General features: G+C 43.8%; 1 protein-coding gene across 2 annotated transcripts in view; it reads right to left on the bottom strand.

Moving 5' to 3' along the window:
* The window catches only part of PLXNA4 (plexin A4), a 597,539-nt gene that overhangs the window by 299,452 nt on the left and 275,443 nt on the right, over positions 1-22,644 (bottom strand). The window lies entirely within an intron of this gene.

Below are 22,644 nucleotides of genomic sequence, written 5' to 3'. Positions count from 1 at the left end.
CACATTTGAGGAAGCGATAGGGTTTGCTTCAGAAGCTGCCATGCATTCCATCAGAAACACAATGTATTTTAATGCGCCTCTTTGACATGTGGGATAAATATGCCCATTGTTTCCAAAACACACCTGGACTGCCTGGACTCTCCCCTTTCTCCCATAGCCCTTATCATTAATAGAAGGGGGAAAGCAACTTTCTGGGCCCTGGTAAGTGAACAATATTTACTAGACCCAGGCACATGGGTTGTGCTCAAGACGACCCAACACCCTCCTTTTCTCGGACATATTCTTTCAAACTTCTGTCCAGGAGGGATTCCAAAATGTCCTCCATTTTGATCATGGCTAAGAATCAGGAATTTACATTTATATGAGTGTTTGTAGCATTTATTGTGTAATGGTTAACAGTTTTCCCCCAAATGTCCTACATTTTGCAGTGTCTTGTCCTCCTTTGCAGTAGTTGACACCCTGGTTGTGCTAGTGAAATTGCTAACAGACTCTGGGAAATGCCCATAAACAAAGGAGGCTCCGTGACGCCCCTCTGCTGGACTCAATTCCTTGTCTTTTTCTCTGACCAATCACTCTATATCATACCCTCAAACTTTTCACCAATGCAAACTAGGCTACACATTGTCAACGAATATCAAAGTGTGATCAAGATGGCGAAAATTATGAGCGATGAGGAAAGGACAAGCTAGGACTGGCTGCAGCGGTTTTCTTTTGCCTGAGCCTCCTGGGAAGGGCAAGAGACCACCCTCTCTTTCTCCACTGCTGAGTGCATTGAGCGCATACTCCTTTTGCACTCTGAGGTGAATTTGCAGCAATTCAAGCAATCGCTGGGATCAAAAGGGGAAAGTGGGATGGGCTGCATCTACACTGCAGAATTAATGCAGTTTGATGCCACTTTAACTGCAATTGCTCAATGCTGTGGAATTCTGGGACTTGTAGTTTTGTGAGATTTTTAGGTTTCTCTGTCAGAGAGCTGTGATGTCACAACAAACCACAAACCCCAGAATACCATAGGATGGAGCCATGACAGTTAAAGCATTGTCAAACTGAATTCATTGTGCAGTGTGGCAGCAGCTGGGGAGAGAGAAACTGGGACATTTAAAAAGCAGCTGTAAAAGTGGGATGACAGAGGATGAATCAGGACTGTCCTGGCCAAATTGAGACATTTAAAGCATCTTTTGGTCTCAACCAAATTCTGCCACATTTCTGCATAGGGTCCAATTTGATTATTCAAGGCAACAGTGCAATAAGATTTTAGTACCATTACACAGGGTAAAGTAACTGCTTTAAGATGCAGATATAAGGTAGGGGTGTGCAACCTGTTTTTGCAACCTGCCCCTTCCCTAGTGTGTCCTGCATGCTCTTTTTCTAACTGTAGAACGTATTTTAATACTCCCAGATACCTTCAAAAGTGGCAGTTTTAAGAATCCTACACTTCACAAAACAAAACAAAAAAGAAAATAAAACCAAAAGTGGCAGTTTTAAGAATCCTACACTTCACAAAACAAAACAAAAAAGGAAATAAAACCAAAAGTAGTATTCCACTCACATCAAACTTTGATTTGTTTTAAAGGATTTCTAGCAATAATGAAGCCAGTAGTGAGTGTTCAGGGCAAAAATTGACCTCTCAGACTCCTATGAGTTGTACCGCTGTGTGCTGGTCATATTGGCAGCCTCTCCACTGGCATGCCCTTTAAGATTTCACAGATGAAAACTAGGATATGCAAGGCCAACCAACATCAAAGCGGGATCAAAATGGCAAAAGTTATGAATGAGGAAGAAAAAACAAGCTAGGAGAGGCTGCACCAGTTTTTCTTCCGATGGGTTTCCTGAGCAGGGCAAGATTCAACCCCATTCTCTTCTCTCACTGAGTTATAGCATGCCTGCCAGCATTTTACAAGTGAAAACTGGGATACATATGACCAAACACAATCAGAGTGCAGTTGTTATTGATGAGGAAGAACCCAAACGCTGGAAGAGACTGCAGCAGTTTGCTTTCCCCCAAACCTACTGGGAAGGGAAAGATTTTCCCTTGCTTTTCCATTCCATCCAGCTTTCTACCTGAGTCACAGTCAGCCCTCCACATTTCCAGCTTTGACTTTTACATCTTTGAATATTCATGGGTTTGATTAATATGGTCTTTTGAGGAATCTCCAGGTTCTCCAGCACAACTCTATGGTCAACATCTGCTGTGGACACTTATCTAAGTCTTTATTAAACTGTATTTATAAGGTGCTGCAAATTTGCACAGCGCTGTATATACTGAGTATACAAAAGTTAAAACAAAAATTAAAAACCTGCCTAAGGCGTACAATCTAAGAAAACAAAACAACATTAAAACATAACTTAAAATACAAGAAACACAGATATGTAATAAAAACCATTCAGTTTCTAGGCATTTCTAGGTCTTCCAGAATGATTCTATGATCAACATTTGGTAGAACCATTGTCCAATCATAGAGCTGTATTGGAGGACCAAGAGATTCGTAGAGGTGTTTGCTGAGGTTAAAAAAGTGTTTGGGTTTTTTTTAATCTGTGGTTTTTCCACATTCATGGTGCTCCTTGCCCTTAAGCCCACTATAATAGACTGTGCTGGCGATGGCTTCAGGGACTTGCAATCCAATGACATATCGAGGGTCACATGATTTTCATCTATATATAGTGTGTGTGTGTGTGTGTGTGTGTGTGTGTGTGTTGTGTGCCTTCAAGTCATTTGTGACTTATGAAGACCCTAAGGCAAACCTATCATAGGGTTTTCTTGGCAAAATGTGTTCAGTGAAGGTTTGCCATTGCCTTCCCCTGGGGTTGAAAGAGTGTGACTTGTCCAAAGTCACCCAGTGAGTTTCATGGCTAAGCTAGGAATCAAACCCTAGTCTCCAGAGTTATAGTCCAACATTCAAGCCACTATGCCACACTGAATCACTTATATATTTTACCAAGATTATTACAAAGTAACTTCCTGGCTTCTCTAAAAAGCTTATTGCTTCTCTAAAAATTCAGTCCTGTACTTCTGCTAAGTGTCAGGACCCCCTGCTGCACTGTGTAGGAATTAATCTCTCCAAAGCAAGTAGGAAGGCAGCAAAAGTTAGATGGATAAACCAAAGCTTTGGGACTACTAGCATAACCGGTCGGCCTTCACTTCAATATCCCTCGGCCAGTAGAGCAGGACCCATGGAAATATCCGCTCCGGTGCTGAGCCCTCTCTCAGAAAGGGCAGACATGCAAATTACAAAAGGAGTATGTGGGGAGAGATGCAGAGACAAATAGACTGTAACAAATCCATGGGCCACCAAGGACATGAGAGTGTGTTTTGGCTCCAAGCCACAGCTGTTCCAAACAATGGCTACTGGGCAACTAAAACAAAGTGTTTTTTAAAAAAGAAGACAGAATTAAATGAACAAACTGCTTGAGGGCACATGCTCTCCGAGGCAAAAGAAAAACTCTTCCAGCATTTGGTTGAAAAGAATTCTCCTGGGCATTTGCTTTGGATTCATGCAAATCCTGAATCCAGAAGTCCATTCTGCTGACTTAGACAGATGTGGAGGATGCCTGAAACAAAGCAGGGCTCAAAATAGACCATGCCCTCAGACATTTTACGGATGGAAACTGAGACATCTATCAACAAACAATATCATTCAATGGTCATGATGATAAAGGTTATGAATAAGGAGCAACAAACAAGTGAGAAGAGCAGCTTGCATTTGTCTGAGCCAACTGGGAAGGGCATGATTTCACCACCTCCTCTCTTCTTCTGCTGAGTCAATTGAGTGCAAACTACTTCTGTGCTTTGAACTCAGTTTGCAGCAAATGAAGTAAGCTGAGGACAAAGGCGGGGGAGAGTGGGAGGAAAAGAGAGAAGCTGGGACATTTCAAAAGTAGCTGGAAAAGTCAGACGTCAGCTGATTAATTGGGATTGTTTCTGTCAAATCTGGACAGTTTGATGGCATGTAGTCGGCAAGGCTGAAATGGAAGATGCTTCCAAACTGGCAAAGGAGTTTATCACACTGGGGCTAATTTAAGCATTAAAGAAAGATTAAAACGCATTTAAAGCATCCTGCAAATGAAGCGGAAATGGCAAGTAGTTATGCAAATGATTATAACACATGATTGAGCAAATAAAGTGACATCAGAAATGCAGTGTCGCTGAAATCCTGAAAGTAAAAAGATGCGCGTTAATGCTTCTTTGTGACCACTTTAATGGTGAGTTTTGTGCGACATCATGTGAAATTGTTTCGTGTACTTATGCGATTTTTCTGGGATATTCATGGGATAAACTCCCAATCTCCTTCATGTGATAAACTCCAGCATCTGATACACGGACAAGTAGAGCAGGAAATTTCAGCAGGTGCAAGTTTCCTGAATATGACTTGAGAAACTGCCCCAGTATCTCCTTACATACAACAAAATGCATGGCTTCTGGACACTTTGGACTTCTAAGGGTATCGTTACACTTGTTGTTTGCCTCCAACCAATGATTGCATTTCCTTGGAACGTTTCTTCAGAGGGGGGTTGCCATTGCCATCCTCTGAGGTTGAGAGAGTGTGACTCACTCAAGAGGTTTTTATGCTTGAGCAAGGACAGCTTGTGTGTTCTTCATGTATTAACAATGTTTGCCATTTTGACCACATTCTGATGTTGCTTGGCCACATGTGTCCTGGTTTTCATTTGTGAAATGTTGGAGGGCATGAAGTTAATCACCATAAAGCTAAAGCAAGCTGAGAGACTTTTTCCAGGTCTCTTATGTTTCTCAACCAGTCTGCTCCTTAACTTTTATTGCTATCAATTTGTCCCTTAATGGGGCATGTGCTGGAAGAAATTATTTAAACAAATAAACTTAACCAAACAATGGTGCTAGGTCCAATTAGATTGACAGCCTCAAAGTGAAAATGAAATCCCTAAAACTGTAACTAAGAGCATACAACATCGCTGAAGGCCAGGAGTGATTCCAAATAAAAGCATGCGCTCAAAGCAGATAAAACCTCCAAGCTCTCATTATGTCCAGAGAAGTAAAAAATAAAACACAACTTACTGGACAAGGTCAACCGTTTACAGGAATTCAGCCCAACAGAGCTACTTGGAGCAATTCAAAGAATTCAGAGAAATAAAAGGGGAAAGTCTAAAATGAGCTACAGAGCTCAGAACAAAAAGACTTTACACGTTATCAGCTGCATCTGCACTGAGGAAATAATCTGAGTTGACACCACTTTAACTGCCATGGCTCAATGCTATGGAATTCTGGGAATTCAGAATCTTTTCTCAACTGTTCGCAGAAAGTGGTGGGGCAGCTGTAAAAGTTTCACGGATGGCTGAGGGACAGATGATAGGACTCCCATGGTCAAGTCACAAACAAGAACTATACATGTACACTGGAGTCCTGTTGGTGCATTATAACTGTATAAGTTGTCTTACATGTGTATTTTTCGTACTGTTGTGAAACAGATGCATTCAGCTCATGGGTGTCAAAAGGGAGTTCTGCTCAGGTACAGTTTGTATTGATGAGAATAGAGCCAATGAAGCAAATGGATTTACCCCACTGGCAACTCACCATTCAACATTAATCGAATAAGGCTCCAGCAGTTGGGAGTAACCAACAAGATTCCAGCCCAACATTTCTGCATTCTTGGATACTGTGTAACAATATGTTTGTGCCATCAGTGTCCCACTTATAGAATCATAGAATTGGAAGAGACCCCAAGGGCCAACCAGGCCAACCAGATTCTGCCATGCAGGAATATACAACCAAAACACTCCCAACAGATGGCCATCCAGCCTCCGCTTAAAGACCTCTAAGAAGGAGACTCCCACCACACTTCAAGGCAACATATTCCACTTTCAAATAGCAGTTACCATCAGGAAATTCTTCCTAATGTTTAGATGGAATCTCTTTTTACTGGGATTGAAAATACCTGATTCACTGGGATTGCAGAAGCAACCATTGTGCATTCCACATTTCAAACTTAAGTGGTGTATTGGCAGATATACAATCAGTTGCACAATGCCAGAATTCAAGGGAAGGGTGCCGTAGGGCAACCAGTGTGTAACTATGTGAGTGTAGTTTTACACTACACAAGCACAATGCAGAACCTGAGCCATTGCCGTTGGGAGCTCAGAAAGAGGAGCTTCTCATCATTAATGCCAATGGGTGGGTTTCAGTGAGGCAGACAAAATGCAGCTAATCGAATGCGAACCTGACCAGACCTCAATTGTCCAAAGAGGTATGATGGGATCTCTATTGATCCAGTCAAGCAAGACGCTCGGTTTTCATCTCTTCCCAAAGGTGACTGGTTACAGGTTTTCCGCCTCTTTTGAGGCCTGGCCCCAGCTGTCTCTGAGGCATGAATGATGTGGGAATCCAAACCTGCCAGCTTGACAGCTTTGCCGTGACTTGAGATGTTCCCTTGAGGATAAGTAAACCTGAGTCCAGCCGAGCATGTGCACCACTATGTTTTTCAGCTGGGCTTGGGGGACAGAAGCACCATGGGTGGTCTCACTGCAAGCTGGTCCTGTCTCCAATCTCCTACTCTCTAATACTACTGAACTGTTACAATATAACCCCCCCCCCAAAAAAAAAATCAGAATAAAATCTGAAAAAACAATGTCACTTGCAACATGTACATTGGGGGGGGGGGCAGTGCTCTAAACCAAGGATAGACAACATATGGCCCTCAGGTTGCAGGTGTTCCCCCACAACTGTTTTTGTAGCCCTCAGGCTGCTAAGACTCCCCAAACCATCCTTTTCCTACTCCTCCTTTTGGAAGACTGGAAGTAGCAAATCACTTTCTATGCAAAGGGATCTTTAGACACTTTTGAGACTGATTGTGTAGAAGAAGTTGTACTACAAGCTTTCATAGACTTGGTCTACTTCTTCAGATGCACCTTTGCAGACTGATATTCCAAACTAACACAGCTATGTCTCTGAATTCCAACTTTTAAACAGACTACAAAAGCCCTGTGCATTATTTAATATAAAAATGCTTGCTTTTCCATGAATCGCAGAACATGGAGGCAGGGGAGTGTGACATCTCATGGGGTTAGGCTGCAGGGTGATTCCCCAACACGATCTAGCAAAATTGGGTCACCAAGACTCCTTGGATACTATCAGAAGGGCACCCAATGATGAAACACTGAGAAAAATAAAGATAGTTATGGTCATTCACCCTTTCCAGGAATAATAGCTGCCTGATATGTATCCTATGCACAATTATATGGAAGAAAACTACACCAAATAATGGAGGAGACTTTCAAGTACACATTGTGCTTGAAAGAGCGTTCTAGTAGAATGCTGCATGACCATTACATACTATGAAGTGCATATGTGTGGTCCTACTTAGTGGATTTTGGATACCTCCACCAAAACAAAACGCTCACTTACTGGTAAGCAGCTGCTGGCATCAACAGTGATCCATTCCCCTGTTGATCAAGAAGTGGCTGCCAGATGTTCCCATCCCATCCCATGAGTGATCTCTAGTGTGACAGGCAGAAAAAGGACTCCTGTCGTAAATCCTCCTCAGACCAGAAGTGTCGGCAACTGCTTCTCTATTGAAAGGTGAATGGACCCCTCATTGATCCCAGCACCTGCTTACCAGTAAGTGGGGTTTGGGGGTTTCATGGTCCCCATGTAGCCCCTAAACTAGGGGATCGTGAATACCTAGCAATTACAAATGTGTAAATATAGGTTATGTATTCATACCTGCTCAACAGGATTCTGGCCTTCATATTTAAGGATGTTTCAGTGCTAATAGATAAGGAAAGTAATTTATCCTACGTGGAAGTAGGAAAAAGTAGTAAGATTCTGTCTGCTGATTTTGAGCCCCTTCCCACATTAAAAACAGTTCCTTGGATTCTTCAAAACTAGAAGGGTGGTTCTGGCTACTTTCCACTTGGCACCACATTTTTAGCAGGCCAGGTGGTCTCTAGATGATCCCCAGATCTGCTATGCTTGTCCTCCCATGCAAAAGTCTGCCTACCATGTGCAACCTCACAAGCTGAAACTGGCACAATTTAAAGTGTTGGCTCAGACCTTCAAAGCCCTACACAGCTTGAGCCCAGACTATTAAAAAAACCTGTACTGTATTTCCCTATATGTCCATGCTCTAAGATCTTCAAAGGAAGGCTTTATCTGGGTCCCACCACCATCCCAGACAAATCTTTTGAGGACACAAGAGAAAACCTTTTCAGTGGCTGCTACCAAGTTATGGAAATCTCTTCCCAAGGAGATCTGCTTGGTCCCTTCTCTGTTGTCTTTCTGCCATCTGGCAAAGTTCTTTTTATTTAAGGAGGCTTTTGATTTTTAGTGTGTTGTAGATGATAAGCCTTTTAGTGGAGAAGTGTAGCTGTTGTTGTCTGCCTTTTAGTCATTTCTGACTTATGGTGACCCTAAGAAAAGCATATCATGGGGTTTTCTTGGCATGATTTGTTCAGAGGAGGTTTGCCCTGAGGCTGAGAAAGTGTGACTTGCCCAAGGCCACCATTGGGTTTCATGGCCAAGTGGGGAATCGAACCCTGCTCTCCAGAGTTGTAGTCCAAAACTCAAGCCACTCAAACCATGCTGGCTCTTAGTTTTAAGTATCTTTTAAAATTATTTTTAAAAAATTTCAATGCTGTTTAAATTAGAAATGTAGTTTAATTTTGTTTTAACTTTTGGATTAAGAGCTTTTTAAATTGTACTGTAAATTATACACCACCTTTGATTCTATGGCAGGAGAAAGGCAGACTATAACTTGAATAAAGAAAGTAGTACAACTGGAAGTGTACTTACATAGGTGTGTGATACTAACAGGATTCTGGCCAATGGGGTTTTCATAGCAATCTTAAGCCTTACTGTCAGATAAGTGGTGATAGGATTGTAGCCTTAGACAGAGTTGCAACACGAGGGGGTCATTCACACTTACGTTTTTGTTCTGCAGAGATCTAGATGTCCACGGTAATGCAGTCCCAGAGCAATGTTCTCACTACATTTTACATCCCCAAATCTCTCTGAGGCAATTTACACCTTGTTTCTGCTCACACTTAACACCCGCTGGAAAGAAAATGGTGCTGTCACCATTTCCGGTGCCACTACTGCGCAACCCAGAACAATTCAGTAGCATACTCTCACACTACTGAAAATCCAGATTGGTCCAGCACTTTAAAAAAGATGCAGTATGGGAACCGTTGTCAAATGCACTGTATTGAGTGTGTTCTTCCACACAAATATCCTGTCTCAACCAGCAATGGATGCATTCAGGGTTAGTGTGAACGTTGCAGAATGTTTCACACTGGGTTATTTCCATAGTGTGAATGGGGCCTAGGCTTTGAAGGCAAAACGGAAGGCTGCTTTGAGGCCATCTTGAATCATGGCTGATTGGTATATCGGATTCAGGAAATTTAGCAATGGGGGGGATCAATATGTTCCACCTCTTCCAGTTCCACCCCTCCCTTAGAAGTCTTTGAGGGTACGGGATCAAAGAGACAAGGGACAAAAACATGTCCCAGTGAAGTCACCTTCTGCTCCACGCACGTCTCTTTGCAGGGAGCTTAATTAGCTTCATTAGCAGTACAAAGACAAACGCTAATGGGTTTGTTTTTACTCCGGGAACCAGATATTTGCTCCCTATGGGGCTTCTAGTTGGGGGAGGGAAAAGAGGGAAAGAGGAAAAAGATCTTGATTTGCAGCCTTGTTCATTCTATCAATATCAAAAATAGCACATGATCCCTTTAAAGATGTGGACTGATGTCTGCGATTCATGGAATCAAGTGGCAAAGCTGTTTTCCTTCATACTAAAGAAGGTGTCCCTAAACCCATTACCCTCCTGTTGTAAGAGATTACAACTCCCATTTTCCCATTAGGATGGCCTATGATGTTTGCGCTATAACGACAGTCGCACAAGTTGAGTTTCCCTTATCTGAAATGCTTGGGACCAGAAATCTTCTGCATATATATATTATATATTTCAATACACACACACACACACACACAATATGTGGGATTTTGGAATACTTGTATTTGCATATACATACATAATATCTATCTATCTATCTATCTATCTATCTATCTATCTGGGACGTAGCCAAGGGGGGGATCTTGGGGTCCGGACCCCTCCCTTCCATTAGTAAAATGAATGGTGTGTGCTGCTGCGCCCCGCACCCAAGCCCCATTATAATGGTGGCACTTAGTCTGGACCCCCCCCCCCCTTCTTAAAATCCTGGCTACGTCCCTCTATCTATCTATCTATCTATCTATCTATCTATCTATCTATTATCTTTCAACAAAAACACATACTACATATAGTGTGTGTGTGTTTCTGATCCCATGCATTTTATAAAATTTATTTATGTTTTATATGCACCTTATACTTATGGTTGTTGTATGCCTCCAAGTCATTTTTGACTTATGGTGACCCTAAGGCCATTATAGGGTATTCTTGGAAAATTTCATCAGAGAGGGCTTGCCATTGCCGTCTCCTTAAGGCAATTTTATACATTTGTAATAATTTTGTGCATGAAACAAAAATTGTGTACCCTCTGAACCATGAGGAAGCAAAGGTGCCACTTTCTCAGCCACCTGTGAAAAGAATTTTGGGTTTTGGAGTATTCTGAAATTCCAGATAAGGGGGATTCAAGCCACCTACAAGCTTTGGGGGCCATAAAAAGTGGTGTGTGAGCCATATAGTACAATATAAGGCAGTGTGGTGTAGTGGTTTGAGCACTGGAATATGACTCTGGAGACCAGTGTTTAAATCCCCTGATGAACCATGTAAACCCACTGGGTGACCTTGGGAAAGTCACACCATCTCAGCCTGAGAGGATGGTAATGACACACACACACACCCCGAAGAAACATGCCATGAAGTCCCTGTGATTAGTTCACTTTAGGGTCACCATAAGTTAGAAGTTACTTGAAGGCACACAACAACAACAAGTGGGCCATATATGGCCCATGGACTACACTTTACTGACTTCTAATTTAGTTTGGTTTCTTTTCAAGTGGTGTGTGTAGGCATGTTTGTTCGTTCCTGTCTGAGAATAAGAATTTTCTGCCCACAGAGCAAGGTACCATGCTATTGAAAACATCATCATCATCATCATCATCATCATCATCATCATCATCATCATCATCTATTCCACCTTTCTCCCAACATAGGGATTGAAAGTGGCTAAAAGCAAATTTGAAAAATAATACAATTTTAAAATGATATAAAATTAAAAAGTATAAATCTAAAATTTAAAAAACAATTAAATAGTTTCAAAAGTTAAAACCGTTACGCATGTAACATGTTAAAAATGCAAACCTTAAAATGTAAAATGCACAACATTTAAATCCCAGCCCTTATCAGCTTGGAAAGGCCTGACAGCATAAGAATGTCTTTGCCTGCCGCCGAAAGGACAGCAGGGATGGAGCCATCCTGGCCTCTCTAGGGAGAGAGTTAGAAAGCTTAGGAGCAGCCACTGAGAAGGCCCTCTCTCTTGTTCCCATCCTTTAAGCTGAGAGGTTAGTGATACAGAGAGAAGGGCCTACCTGGATGCTCTCAACACCCCCGTGGGTTCATAAAGGGAGATATGGACGGTCCTTCAAATAACCTGGGCCCTAGCCGTATAGGATTTTATAGGTCAAAACCAGCACTTTGAATGGTGCCAAGAAATGGACTGGCAGCCATTGGAGCTGTCGCAGCAGTTGTATACTCCCTCTAAGCAGCTCCAGTTAACAACCTGACTGCAGATCTTTGGGCCGACTGAAGTTTCTGAGCACTTTTCAAAGGCAACCCCACATAGAGCACATTACAGTAATCCATATGGGATGTAACCAAGGCATGTACCACTGTGGCCAGATTTGATTTCTCCAGGAACGGGTGCAGTTGGCACACCAGCTTTAACTATGCAAACACTAGCCTTTGAGATTTGTGGTGGGGGCTTCCATTTGTGATGGAACATTATCCACACACAAAGCATCAATAAGCCTCCCTTTTAACATCAACCTCCAGAATCCCCTGGCTAACACCATACTGGATGGGGGATTCTGGAAAACGTGGTCCTCCCTCAAAGTAATGCTTCCGGGCTCTGTTAAAATATGAATCCCTTCCATCGGTTCCCCCCCTCCAAAAAACAACAACAACAACAACATATAGTCAGAAAAGCTTTACCGCTTGATTCCGTGGATTTTGTAAATTGCTCCATCACTTTTTGAAAAGTAGAAAGAAAAAGATAGGGTTCTTAGATCATAGATCTGGAAGAGACCACAAGGCCATCCAGTTCAACCCCCTGCCATTCCACTCATCCACAAGTCTGAAGATCAATGCATAGATCAATGACAGAGCAAGGCTTTGCATACAGATCTCTCAGTTTAGTCTCTGCCCTATCTGAAGAAAACTATCCTGAAGAGCAAGGCTGGGATTGGCATCTCTCTTTGGAGAGCCACTGGAACTGTTAGAAAAACTCTTTGTTATGGGTGATGTCTCTTGCCCAGTGGTTCTGAACTGGTACCAACTGGAACAGATATAGTCTTCTCTGGAACTCAGGAACAAAATAACTTCAACACAGATTTTCACTCAAATGAGGGTTTATTGACTTTGTTGCTATTTACACATTCACAGCAGGCTACTATACATCTATTCTCTTTCAGAGTCCATGCTAGAAGAAAACAAAACTGAACATGACATCAGTCTTCATTCTCTCAAAAGATCAACTTTCCCACCAAGTGGACACACCTCTTTCCCATGAAGTCACCATGCAACCCAAGAGTATAACAACAACATATTTTGCTTCTATTTTGTCTACGTCGTTTGTCCTTGAACACTTGTTCTTCCAGGCCTAGACTTCCTGGCTTTCAACAGGAACCATTTTAAACTTTAGTTAACCATTGACACATCTGAACATTTTCAATACAAATAGAAATATATTTTAACAGGAACAGCAGTCCAAGTGGACAAGGCTGGGCAAGATGGCACAAGAGAAGCAATAGCTCCTGACTTTGTCATGGTACAGAACCTATTTTGGAGATTGGGCCCTGTACCTTGGACAACTTCCCAAATGTCTGGTCTAGAACCCAGAGTGGATTCACTTCTCCTCTTATGTTGTGACTGCCAGAAGACACTCAGAGTCAAGTAGGTGAACATCACCCCTGAAAATAACACAGAATCACCTATCTCTCTTTCTATCTTTCTTTTGGGAACCAGTGTGGCATAGTGGTTTGAGTGTTGGACTACAACTCTGGAGACCAGGGTTGGATTCCCTGCTTGGCTATGAAACCTACTAGGTGACCTTGGACAAGTCACACATTCAGCCTCAGGAGAAGGCAATGGCAAACCTCCTCTGAACTAATCTTGCCAAGAAAACCCCACTATAGGTCCCTCTTTAGGGTTGACATAAGTCAGAAATGACTTGAAGGCACACAACAACAACAACAACGTCTCTTTTAGTCAGGAGAAGGGAGATACTGGGCTAAACATCAGGACCTGTTCGGTTCTGAAGTATGTTGTGCAGCTGTGAAAGTGGCATAATTTTAGTGACTTAGCTTTTTCCTAATTCTTTTCTGTTTTAGTTCTGGATATGATCCAGTCTAATGGCGGACAGACTCAATCGAGGAGGCCAGCGTCACCCGGAGTTTGCAAGACCTGAGCTGGGCGTTTGATAACAGGGTGACTTAATGGTCTCTCATTCATAGGGTCACCCTATTTATTTATTTATTTATTTATTTATTTAATATGCCACCTTTCTCCTAATTTGGATCAAAGCTGACTTGATGGCAAAGAGCAACATCAACATTTTTAAAAAGGTGACCTCCTTAGTGCACATTTTTTTCTAAGTGGTATGGAGTTTTTGCATGAATCCATCCATCGTTTCTAAATGTGTCTGTTCATTTTTCTTCCATGAACACCTTGCAAAGTTGCACATTGTGCAGCACACATTTGTTCCCACAGAATGTCTTGGAATGTATAGATTTTTGTAGGAAAAGAATGTCCAATCACTTTCCATTTCTGGGTGGGCTGGATCAGATAAATTAGGAGAAGGGATTCAACAGAATAGATTCCTAACTCATCCGCAACAGAGACAATGTAGTTTCTTGAACATGGGCATTCTCCTATTTTTCAAATTTACACATTGCCCAGATCCTCCTCATTCCACCCCGCTTCCAACTAGGCATTGCACATCACAAGTGAGGAATGCCACGTGCCTTTCCCTTTTATATTAAAATAATGAACCATAAAATTAACTGAACTCCACTGTGGCAAAATATGTAGCAGAAAAGCTGAAGCAACATATCTGTAGGCCATGACACAATTAGCATTTTCATGGGGGCTCCCACTGCTTATTGGAAGGAGGAGGGGCTCTTTATTTTCAAATGAAAAAAAATATAATAATAAACCACTGTGTCTGGAAACTAAATCAGGACATTTTAGGGTATTTTGTAGCATGCCCTCAACTGGTGACATCACATGCTTGTATACAACCCTGATTCTATGCCTCCTCTCCCCGGTTATACAATCCCTCTCCACACATGTTCAGAAACTCAGATTATAACATCAGTTTTGTCTGTGTAAACAATCTTAAACTGGGCTGTCCAATGAAATTTTGCTCCTTGAAGCAGAGAAGAAAATGATGCCCCACTCCAAGTTTTGGCCCACAGCTCTAAATCCAGTTGTTAATGTCAATCTGAGTAAATAAAAAAAAAATAAAGTTTTTATTTATATACCGCCCTTCCAACAGATCAGGGCGGTTAACAACACATTAAAACAATACAATAAAAGCATCAGTACAATACAAATTCAATAAAAACAGAAAAGCCCCGAGTTAGCCCATCCCCTTGCCAGTGAGGAGGAGGGAGGCCCGTTGGACTTTAATCGGGGAATGCAACACTAAAAAGGAAGGTCTTTAACTCCCTGAATTGGGCCAGGGAGGTGGCCGAGCGGAGCTCTATGGGCAGCGTATTCCAAAGGGCCAGGGCGGCGATGGAAAATGTCTTCCTAGTGGTGGAGACAAGCCTAGCCCCGGGGGCCCTAAGTAGTTGCTGCCCAGATGTTCTGAGGGTGCGGGACGTAATGTATGGGGAGAGGCGGTCCTTCAGGTATCCTGGGCCCAAGCCATTTAGGGCTTTATAGGTCATCACCAACACCTTATATTGCGCCCGGAAGCGAATCGGCAGCCAATGCAGATCTTTTAACACCGGTGTAATGTGGCTGGCCCTGGAGGTACCAGTGACCAGCCTGGCTGCCATGTTTTGTACCATTTGTAGCTTCCAGGTTTGGTATAAGGGTTGCCCCATGTAGAGTGCGTTGCAGAAATCCAGTCTTGAGGTTACCAGAGCATGTACCACAGTTTCAAGGTCCCTCTGGGCCAGGTATGGACGCAGCTGGCGAATAAGCCGAAGCTGATGACAGGTGTTCTTGACCGTCGCATTCACCTGAGCAGTCAGGTGAAGGGACGAGTCAAGAAGCACCCCCAGACTGCGCACGGAGTCCTTCACAGGGAGCGTGACCCCGTTCAGGACAGGTGGAACCACCGCCATTCCTGGACCAGGGGAACCTATCACAAGTACCTCCGTTTTCTCTGGATTCAGCTTGAGTCGGTTTTCCCTCATCCAGCCCATTACTGACTCCAGACAGGCCACGAGAGGAGAGACGCCATCCTCGGTCACTGCATCAGTCGGAGACATAGAGAAAATTATTTGGGTATCATCAGCGTACTGATAACCCCGCGCCCCATGTCTCCGGATGATCTCTCCCAGCGGTTTCATGTAAATGTTAAATAGCATGGGAGACAGAATGGCTCCTTGAGGGACCCCAGTTTTAAGGGCCCTCTCATCGGAGCACACGTCTCCCAGCTGCACCATCTGGGACCTCCCAGAGAGGTAGGACCGGAACCACTGGAGCGCAGTGCCCTCGATTCCCACCTCTGCCAGGCGCCCCAGAAGGATACCACAGTCTATGGTATTGAAAGCCGCTGAGATGTCCAAGAGCACCAACAGGGACACGCTTCCCCTGTTGATGCCCAGACGGAGGTCATCGACCAAGGCGACCATGGCCGTCTCAACCCCATAACCCGCCCGAAAGCCAGTTTGAAATGGGTCCAGATAATCCGTTTCATCCAAGACCGCCTGAAACTGGATTGCAACCGCCCTCTCGATCACCTTCCCCAAAAATGGCAGCAGTGAAACTGGCCGATAATTATTATGTACCAGGGGGTCGAGGAAGGGCTTTTTTAATAAAGGTTTTACAATGGCCAATTTAAGATCAGATGGGAATTGCCCTTCCCTCAAGGATGTATTAATAATCCGGCGTAACAATAAAGTCACAGCCGGTCCCCCCTGGGCCGCTAGCCACGAGGGACAGGGATCGAGAGAGCAGGTCGTTTTCCGAACACTTCCGAGGATCTTGTCCACATCATCGGTACTTACCAACTCAAACCAATCCAGTTTAACAAAGTCCACGGAGGCTCTGGATGCCTCTACCCTAGGTTCTGCTTGAATGTCAGCGTTAAGACCTTCGCTTATCCGAGAAGTTTTATCCGCGAAGAAGTTATTAAATTGGTCACAGCAGGCCTTAGAAGGTTCAAGGATCTGGTTCGGGGCAGGAGGGAGCTGAGTTAGCTCCCTGACTACCCTGAACAACTCTGCTGGACGCGACTCCGCGGACGCGACACGAACACCATAGAACGAATTCTTAGCTGCTCGTATCGCCTCTCCGTAGTCCACTAACAGTTGGTCTAAGAGAGTCTTGTCGTCTAAGCGAAGGTGTTTCCGCCAACGGTACTCTAGCCGTCGCAGTTCCCGCTTCCTTGCCCGGAGATCTTCCGTATACCAGGGCTTACGTTTGGAAGCGGGTCTGAGAGGGCGCTTGGGAGCGATGCTGTGTATAGCCCTCGAGAGACCGGTATTCCAGATTCCAGTCAGGGCATCAACAGAGTCGCCGTCACTTCCAACCATGTATCCCTCTAGGGCTTCCTGGAACCTTTTGGGTTCCATCAGCCTTCGAGGGTGGACCATCCTAATAGGTCCACCACCCCCGGGAGGGATCTGGGTAGAGACCTTGATTTTTGCCTCAACCAGGAAGTGATCCGTCCATGGCAGGGGGGAAATATTAGTTATTTCCGCCCACGGATTTTCCGCATCCGAACAGAAGACCAGATCAAGAGTATTACCCGCACAATGCGTAGGACCCAAAATCAGCTGGGACAGGCCCATGGCCGCCATGGTATCCATGAATTCGCGAGCTGCACAGGGTGGAACATAGCTGGCCGTGAGGGAGATGTTGAAGTCGCCCAGGACAAGTAGCCTGGGCGTCTCCAGCATCAGTTCAGCAACCAGCTGTGTCAGCTCGTTAAGGGAGTCCGTTAGCGCACGGGGTTGCCGATACACCAACAGAATCCCTAGACTGTCCTTCGCTTTTAGGGTCAGGTAAATACACTCGATGTAGGACGTCTGACGGATGTGGTTCCTGGTGAGGGACACGGTGTTCCTATGTATCAAGGCCACACTGAGTAAGCCCACTGAATCAAATGTTGATTGGTAAGCTAACCATTATGGAAACCCTTTAGAATCCTTTGGAATCTACTCTATATATCTTGCAACATTTCCCGCATGAAAACTGGGACAACACCAGAGAGTGGTCAAGATGGCAGAAGTCAGAACCCACAAGCTAGGAGAGGCTGCAGCAGTTTACTTTTGCCTAAGTTGACATGGAAGAGCAAAATTCTGCCCCTCCTTCTCTTGCTGAGTTAATTACGTGCAAACTCCACTTGCATTTTGAACTCCGTTTGCAGTGATGAAAGTAAGATGAGGACAAATGGTCATCCAGCTTCTGTTTCAAAATCTCTAAAGAAGGAGACTCCACCACACTCCAGCAGATCCAGAATGAACAACATGATTTAGGCCCAAGCGAAATGGTTGCACTTACAGAATTCACTTATGCAACCTTGAAGTAACTATGTCCATTGTGCAATATGCATAAAGGTACTTACACAAATGTAGGACACCAACAGGATGACAGCCATTATCAGACAGAAATCCACTGCATGCATCTATGCATATGCACACACACACTGTACACAACTGTGGTGAGGATCTCTGAAGCCGCCTTATCCTTCAAGCTTGACTCCCGTACTGGAGACAGCTCCCATGCACGAACCTTGTTGTGCTGCCTCTTGATTTGGACCTCCTTACTTGAAATCCATCTAATGGTTTGGGCTAAGCCCTCGGCACTGCAGCCTGTTCCTCAGCTCAGAAATATTCTGGCTTCAGTGAGGAAAGACTCTAGTACAAGAAGAGAATTATCAAATGCTTGGAAACAGGATTACAGCTTCCCAATTCCCTGGAATATCTCCCAAGCCAATGAGTTGTTGTGACCCTAGGACGGGAAAAAGCAACCTCAAGCACGCCTGGGAAAACACTGTTTAATGGATTATTCAATTGGTTTTATACAACATGGGCTGATGCCCAAACAGTTTCATTACACAAGCTCTGAATGAAAAAAATGCTTGTGCATCCCAATCAATGTGGGCTGGGACCCAACATTAAATAAAGTGGGGTGATCACTTCTAGAAGTAGATGCTGGGGAACAACAACAGCACTCCCAGTTCACAGCTCTTCTTCTCAAAACTCTGACCAGGGCCTTCTGCTAAAGAGAAATGATACATCCCACATGGGTTTCATGTCAGTGACAGGACGTCTCCACTCCAGATTTTAATCTGAACTTTACAGAAGCTATCCAGCGTGCTGGAGTTATTAGCTTGGTGAGCTCCTTAGGGAAATTCAGAATAAAATGTGGAGCAGGTTCACCACCACTCTGACATGTAAGCTATCATCAGCCTCCATGGCCTTCCAGTGGTTTCCAACTTTTGGTCCTCTTGATGATTTGAACTTCAGCTCCCATAATTCCTGACTGTTGGCCACGTTGGTTGGGGTTTCTGGCAGCTGAAGTCCAAAACAAATGGAGAACAGAAGGTTTGGAACCATTGGCCTAGATCCTTGGCCTACCCTTGTGGAATTTAGTTCATTAAAAAAAGTAAATTCCACAGATTGAAAAGAAACAAGCTTCCATATAAGTTTAGAACAACAAACCTATTTGATCAAAATACTTGTGGTATCTTGCATCTAATGTGATGGAAAAAATGGATTTCCCCCAGACAGTTCTTTTGGGTTCTGAGAACATGTACAGTGCTAGCAGTGGAAACTGATTAAGCATCAGAAGGCCATGGTTTTATCAGCAGAGCTCACAGCCAGGTTCTCTCTCTCTCTTTTTTCTTTCTGCAGAACTCACTGAATTCAGTTTTTAGGAAGCCTTCACCTGCAGATATAGCCAAGACTTCTTTCCTGCCTCTGACGATAACATCAGAAACAACAATATGACAGCAGGTAGAGAACATCATTTGAGAAAACATGATGGCCTAGGTAGCTTCCCCTACCTAGTTATATGGCCATGTTAACCTGGTCAAGACCATGTCTGAGAGCGAAGGCAAATGTATTAACTCAGGAGTGGAGAAAAGGGCTGTTTAGGTAAATGTTATTTCTCACCTTCACACACAACTTTTTATGATTCTGTTCTGGCATAAGGTCTGAAGCAATTACATCTTCCAGCATGGCTTAGCTTGGGAAAACCAGTATGGGTATTGTATTGGCCAGTGTCTGTGACATCAGCAATGCATTTTTAGTGTCTCTACCCTTCCACAACTCTTGGGCTGCGTTGACTCAACATTCAATGACTGATTCATTGGGACTACTATAGCTGGGGCTGCTAACAGGCTTCAGGCCCAGGAAAGCTCATGCCATATAAAATTAGGTTCTGTCTGCAGTGTGGCCCCATAGTTACCTCAACGCCCCCCTATTACCTGGTCCTCAATTCCTGTGCAATGGTGGCTGTCTTTATGGGCATCTCATGGAGCTACTTGGCACATCTGCCACTACTGTGGGTCGCTCACTTCTCAGATCAGAATAAGATACCCAGTAATGATCATATGGCTGGGCACTTCATTCTGACCTCAGAGCAAGTGACTTGCAGTGGCAGTGGACACATTGGGTGGCTTGGTGAGACACCCATGCATACAGGAACTGAGGGCTCCAGATCTTCCCAGAAGATCTGAAGTAAAAGATAAGTTTTAAAATTTTATTTTAAGGGTGTTATACCCAGTTCTGGTGCTGAGCATGGAGGATGTCATCCAGACTGTTCAGAACCAGAGTTTTGGCTGTGCGTTACCAAACAGGATAATGCCAAAATGGGGGAGAAATGGGCCTTTTGGGCCAAGCAGACAAGGCCTCCGTTAGTCTTTGAAGTGCAATGAGATGCTTTATAGTTTTGTTTTGTTTTTTAAATCCACAGAGCTGGCAAAGAGCTCTGCAGTTCTGCAGGTAGACACCATAGGTTCAGAATAGAGAACCTACATTTACTTATGTGCAGAAAAACCATATGTACATCTGCACAGAAAAAAACACATGCATATCTCTTCAGAAAAGCCATGTACATTTCCATGCACAAAAACAACAGCTGCCTCTGTACTGCAAGCAGTTTGGCACTGCTTTAACTACCATGGCTCAATGCAATGGAATCCTGGAATTTGTAGTTTGTTGTGACACCAGTGCTCTCTGACAGAGAATGCTAAATATCTCACAAAGCCACAAATCCCAGAATTCCACAGCATTGAGCCATGGCAGTTAAAGTGGTGTCAAATTGCATTATTTCTGCAGTGCAGATGCAGCCCACATGTATTTCTGGGGGTGGGGGGGTCACATGTATTTCCGTGCAGAAAAACCACAAGCATTTCTGCTTAGACTGGAGTCTACTGAACTTTGCAAGAGAAAATGATACAGTTACTGTGCTGCTGTGTTATTCTTCCTGATGGGGTTTCTAAAGTGTTGGGAATATTCCCCCCCCTCCCTCCCTCATGTAGGAAACAAATAACAATGACTATTTTTTCCCTTCCTCACTGGAGCAGATCCAAGGCTTCGTGGGCATGAGTACCATTTTCTGGCTGGAAGTGTGCGGCCATAAGTCAAGGGTTGGGTCCTTTTCTCTCTGCCAAACCTGTTATTGTCAAAGCTTGCTCAAGCTGACAGGGCCAAAGTGTTGGAAGGAACACTGAAACTTACTCTGCAGCAAAAGAAGGAAAGTTTCTCAAGCCAGTAACCTCATCAGCAGTTCATTCCCCATAGGGCTCACTCAGCCCATTCGCTCACACGGCAGTAATTGAAAAGAAAGGAGCAAAAGTCTCCCCTTCTTGAAAAGGCCCTGGCTGGACAATAAATCCTCCCGACAGTGATAAATACAGCATTTACTTGGGGAGAACAACCTCAATGCAACCCAGCATATTTATCGGTAAGCTGCAGAATTGCTGCTGTACCTCTCGGCATTCACATCCCTTGCTTCATTCAATATTCCTCTTTACGGGTGTGTGAATTCTCAACTCTGAAGCTCTATGGAGTCCAGAACCTCCCTCTTGTATTTTCATACAATTAAATCCTTCTTCACCCACTTCAACCCTCTTTTCACTTGGGCTGCCCACCTGTGAGATCCTGCAATATTTAATGCCTCCCCTGTGCATGAAGACAGAAAGAGGGGCAAGTTGTAGTAAAAGAAGCAGTTACAAGTGAGTCATGTCAGTCCAGAACGTACATAGGTAATCCAGGGAGCTCACCAAAGTGGAAGGGAGGTGCAGTAACAAGCTCTCAGGCCTTCCAGAATTCATCCCAAGAAACTGGCAATTGTTTCTGCAAGGAAAGTCAATGAAATGCAAAACTTAAGTTATTCAGAGGTCCAGAATCCAAAATAAACCCATTAACAGGAAGTGCAGAGGAGGCAGGGAACGTGAACCATTGTGAACAATTCAAGCAAATGATGTGGTTTTTCTCATCACCTGACCTTGAGATGCCAAGTGTTTAATTGCTCAGCATTTCTTATTTAAGTGGTACTCGCTCCTATGCCATTACTCTTCGTCCTATCAACACACTGCAAAGGATGAAGTGTCAGTGTCCATCACCTCCAGCTGAAATGAGGACATACCCTGTTGAAGATCTCTAGCAGCTGCTTCTTCCACTGGCTGCTTAGACTTGTAGTTTTGTGAGACATTTAGCCTTCTCTGTGAGCTCTGGTGTCACAACAAACTACAAATCCCAGGATTCCATAGGGTGAAGCCAAGGCAGTTAAAGTAGTGCCAAACTGTGTTATTTCTGCAGTGCTGATTCAACCTTAGTTAAGTTAAATAAGCAACTGATGTAGAACACTAGCTGCCATCACCACCACCACCACCACCCAATGTATTCTGTGTTTTCATTGTTTTGTAAAAATGTCCATGCAAATATGCAAAATTAGCAGAGAATTGCCTGCAAACGTTGAACCCTTACACTCTAGAAACAACTCCAGGGCCAATGCCCATGGTTATGCAAAAGAGAGAGGCAAAACAGATTGTCCTTCTTTGGCAATCCAAAGCCACCACTCTGCACATCCGCATCTTGGGAACTTTTTTGTCAGTTTTATTTTCTTGTCTTTGGAAAAGTCTGCTAGGACACAAGCAGAGAATGCCACCACATCTTAAGCACAGAGATGCTTTTCTTTTTGAGCCATTGTCCCATGTCACTCCAGCAAATTCACTGAGCTTTCCCAAATGAATGGATGGATGCTACCTGCCTTTGCTTTCAAATGCCATTCAACCCAAGTCTGGTGACAATGCTCAGTCAACGTGGCA

Source organism: Sceloporus occidentalis, unplaced genomic scaffold, assembly GCF_023333645.1.
Source record: "Sceloporus occidentalis isolate IW3139 unplaced genomic scaffold, rSceOcc1.0.p SCAF_5, whole genome shotgun sequence".
In the NCBI taxonomy this organism is placed as follows: Eukaryota; Metazoa; Chordata; class Lepidosauria; order Squamata; family Phrynosomatidae; genus Sceloporus; species Sceloporus occidentalis.
This window is presented reverse-complemented; position numbering and strand designations above follow the sequence as displayed.